This window comes from Leopardus geoffroyi, chromosome A3, assembly GCF_018350155.1.
Source record: "Leopardus geoffroyi isolate Oge1 chromosome A3, O.geoffroyi_Oge1_pat1.0, whole genome shotgun sequence".
Taxonomy (NCBI): domain Eukaryota; kingdom Metazoa; phylum Chordata; class Mammalia; order Carnivora; family Felidae; genus Leopardus; species Leopardus geoffroyi.
In genome coordinates this window covers 86957184-86961951 of record NC_059336.1, presented here as the reverse complement: position 1 = coordinate 86961951, position 4768 = coordinate 86957184, and positions in this window count along the sequence as shown.

The window sequence follows — 4768 nt, the reverse complement described above, 5'->3', positions numbered from 1 at the left end:
CTCTTGACAGGCCCGCTTCGGCTGCGTTCCTCATTGGGCACCCTAGAGAATGCCCCGCCCCTGGCCTTGTCCGATTGGGGAAAAACATTACGGCCCCTCCCCCTAGAGTCCGCTCCTCTCCCTGGTTGGCTGCGCTTGACAAGGCCCGGGCTCCACCCCCTCTTTCCAATTGGTGACAGGATTCGCAACTCCGCCTCGTGCTCCTTCCCTGTTTTCCATTGGTTCTATACCGACAACCCCCTTTTGCTTTGTTAGTATTGGCTCAGAGCTACAGAAAGCAAGCCACTTTGCTTGTTTCCCATTGGTGGAGCCGGCTGAACACCACCCCCCCACCCAGCTACGGTGACGTCACCTTTCTCCAGTCCCGGCGAGCCCTAAGTGGCCGGTGATCCGCGGCGCCGCTACTCCTCCCCAGATCTGGCACTGGCTGGGGAGGGCTGACCTGGGCGCTGGCGCTGATTCACCGGCCGCCGCGGAGCTATGGTCTATCCGGCCCATCCCGGCCCCGCCTCGGACCTGTTGCCGGGACCTGTCCCCGGGGAAAAGTTCCGAGGGCTTGCCGTGTATCCCTAGAGTTGAAGGCTGGTACCGCGCGTCGCCGGACGCTCTGTCCCAATCGGGTTCGGGGCTGTAGCCCGTGGTGTGGCGGCCACAGTCCCAGAGGTTCCAGGCTTCCCCGGACCTAGGCAATGGTGGGCCCCGCGGCGAATCCCCCTGAAGGGAGAGCGACGCCTGCAAGCTGGTGGGCCCGGAGAGCCCTCGGGCGCCACGTGGCTGTTGGGATTGAGGAGGGAAAAGCTTGGCTTTCGTTGAATGCTTGCCGCGCAGCGTTTTTTCTCTCCCTATAAAGTGGAATCGCGGGCGGCTGTATACAGTCCTGTGCGTCTCTTCAATGGCACCCCCTACCCCTACCCCCAAGTGCAGGCATAATCACTCCCTTACACGAGGGGGCTTTAAAGCTCAAAAACTTACTGTACCTGCGGAGTGGCGTCGAATCCCGAGGTTCTTTGACCCAAATCTCGTTCAGGGTCTTTTCTTACCTTCTAATTCTGGATGAAAAGATTAACAAAACAAAACAAAAAACCTTCCTCTGTTCAAGACTATAAATTATGGTACCAATATAAAAATACAGAACTGGGGCTCCTGGCTGGCTCAGTCAGTAAAGCATGGGCCTCTTGACCTCAGGGTGGTGAGTTCAAGCCCACATTGGGCATGGAGCCTCCCCCCCGTGACTAAGAAATTTAAGTATTATTCCCTAAGCCTATCAAGATTTTTGAGATGAAAACTATCTGGAGACCCAAGTTACATTAATATATGGACATCACCATTTTAAAAAGAAATGTATTGGTAAGCTTGAACATATTTCATAAAGCTTTTTTAAAAAGTTTGTTGCTAATACATGAAAATAATAGCTTACTATGTGTCACCTACATTATAGCTAATCTTCCAAATAACCCCATTAGGTTAATTATCTACATTTTGCAAACAAGGAAACTGAGGCCCAGAGAAGCTAAATGGCTTTCCTTGTCATCCATTCTGCCAAAGATGGAGACTGAACCTAGGTCTGTTTCGCCTAGAGGCCATGCTACCAATGCTTCGGTTGGTAGTTGTTCTAAAAACAAGAGTTAAGAAATAGGTTTCCAGACCGAGTTACAGAACACTGACACTCAAACACTGGGGCGGGGCGGGGCGAAAAACATGCACATGTAGGCATGATGGGAATTTTTTAAACGTGTTTTTTTTAATGTTTGACAAATCCATTAAAATTAAATGAACTCAATAGAATTAACAAGTAGAATAAATGTAGTAAATCATGCCTGACACATAGGAAACATTTTCTGGTTTTAATGGTTAATTGAATCTAAAAGGTTATTCTTGATGAAAGCTAATGAACACAGTGAAGATAAAGGTTTTCAAGAAAGCACAAAGAACTAGAAATGAGAATGGAGATATAACATTTTTTACAAGTATTTTTGTTGTTATGTGAAATTCAAGTTTAACTGGCCATTTTATATATTTTTTAAATGTTTACTTAAACGAGCATGAGTGGGGAAGGGACAGAGAGAGAGAGAGAGAGAAAGAGAGAGGATTCCAAGCAGGCTGCATGCTGACAGCACAGAGCCCTATGTGGGGTTCGATTTCAGGACCAGAAGATCATGGCCTGTGCCAAAATCAAGAGTCAGACGCTTAACCAACTGAGTCACCCAGGCGGCCCTTAATGAGTATTTTTTTTTAACTGCAAATTATTTGTAAAACAAATCTGAAAATCATAATGAAATGAATACAATTTTACTAAAGTATTTATTGTCAGTTTACCAAAACTGACAATAGGAAAACACTTTGATTTCATTATCTTAAATTTGGATTGTGTATACTTTTATATTTTCTCTGTGATTTTATCATGAATATTCAGCATATTTCTTTATCCTCTCTCTTATCCTCAACTCCTTTAGCCCAGTCTTATTTCAATACCATGATCCTTCCCCTTGAATCAACTTGATTGAAAACCACACATAAAAAGGAAAAAAGGTTGAAATCTGAGTCAGAAATAGTAAATTAATAACTTAAATACCAACACGTTTGTTGTGTTTTTGTTTTTGTTTTTTTTTTAAGATTTTATTCTTAAGTAATTTCTACCCTCAACGTGGGGCTTGAATTTATAACCCTGAGATCCAGACATGCATGTTCTACCGACTGAGCCCAACAGGTGCCCATCACCAGGTTTATCTTAAACTGTGAACAAAAATACTAAGTTATATAACAATCACAGAATTAGATGAAAGAATGGACCCTTTCTGTTCCCTGGCTGTGGTGGAAGGAGTTATCCATTAGCCAGTAACACCTACTAGGAATTAGTGTCATAAATTTCAAAGGGATTTAGTGCCATCTACTGGACATCAAGTAGTAAGTTATAAAACAAAGACTTTTTCTAGAAATTATCTTACACAGATGTATACAGTGCAGTTAAGATCATCTAAAAGTACAAGTTTTCTTTTTTAATGTTTGTTTATTTTTGAGAGAGACAGAGAGACAGAGCATGAGCAGGGGAGGGGCAGAGAGAATGGGAAACACAGAATCCAAAGCAGGCTCCACTCTCTGAGCTGTCAGCACAGAGCCTGATGTGGGGATCAAACTCACGAACCGCAAGATCATGACCTGAGCCGAAGGTGGATGCTGAACCAACTGAGCCACCCAGGCGCTCCAAAAGTACAGATTTTGAAGAAAGAAGTGAAAAACCTAAGACAAAGTATAAGTGGTGACCCCCAGTACACACAGCCTCAAAGGTATTACAAAAGCATTGACCAAGAGACACAAACCCAAAAATAAAAAATGGGAATTCCAGAATGTTTGAACCTACATTTTGTGACCAGAATTTTAAATAAAAAGTTATGCATAGGGGTACCTGGGTGGCTCAGTTGGTTGAGTGTCTGACTTTGGCTTAGGTCACAATCTGGAGGTTCGTGAGTTCAAGCCCCACATCGGGCGCACTGCTGTCAGTGCAGAGCCCACAGAGCCAGCTTCAGATCCTCTGTCCCTCTCTCTCTCTGTCCCTCTTTTGCCTGCACCCTCTCAAAAATAAATAAAAAATATTAAAAAAAAGTTATGCATAAACATGGGCTGTCCAACAATAGTTCACATTTTCAAGCAGCTATCAAGATAAACTAATAGAATTGGGAAGGAAAAAGAAAATGTTGAAAATGGGGAAGCATGAACACAGAAGATATACTTGATAGATAACCTTTACTGCATCTTCTAGGAGGCTAAGACACAGCCTCCTTCTTTTGAGGGGCTTATGTTCCAGGTAAGCATAGGAGAGTATGTAAATGCCAGTGCCAGTGGCAGGTCCATTAAAATGCTACGGGGATTGTGATGCTGAGCTGGCTCTTCAGTGAGTACCTCAGGGTGGCAGGGAAGACAACTGTTGTATTATAATCCCAAAATGTCTAAAAAGTTCCCAAACTGTGGGAATTCAAAAAAACTCTATTTATAACTGAGTTTGACACCTAACCACTGTGACATTAAAACGAATTTTGTTTAAGGGGCGCCTGGGTGGCTCAGTCGGTTCAGTGTCCGACTTAGGCTCAGGTCATGATCTCGCTGTCTGTGGGCCCAATGTCGGGCCCTGTGCCGACAGCTCAGAACCTGGAGCCTGCTTCTGATTCTGTCTCCCTCTCTCTCTGTCCCTCCACGGCTTGCGCTCTGTCTCGCTCTCTCTTAAAAATAAAATAAAATAAAATAAAATAAAATAAAATAAAATAAAATAAAATAAAATAAAATAAATAAAATAAAATAAAATAAAATAAAATAAAATAAACAAACATTAAATAGCGAATTTTGTTTTATACGTTTCTGAGGAATTGATTTTATTCTTTGACGTGTAAAAATCAGGACCAAAATTTGCGACTTTCATAATAGTAATTCCCTTTTTGTGGCTACTTTGGATGCTCCCATGTGATATTATTGGATGATCTAGTATCATGATGTTAAGCTTTAAAAACCTATAAAATTCTGGGGTGCCTTGGGCTCTGTGATGACAGCTCAGGGCCCGGAGCCTGCTTCAGATTCTGTGTCTCCCTCTCTGTCTGCCCCTCCCCTGTTTGTACTCTTTCAAAAATTGAATAAATATAAAAGAAAAAAAGCTAAAATTCTGCTTTCCAAAAATTGGTTACTCCACATATATTTGTGATTTTAAAAACAGAGCAATAGCTAAATAGTGCTGGTACATTACACAAAACACTATTGTAGCAGTTTAAAAAACTAGAGATAT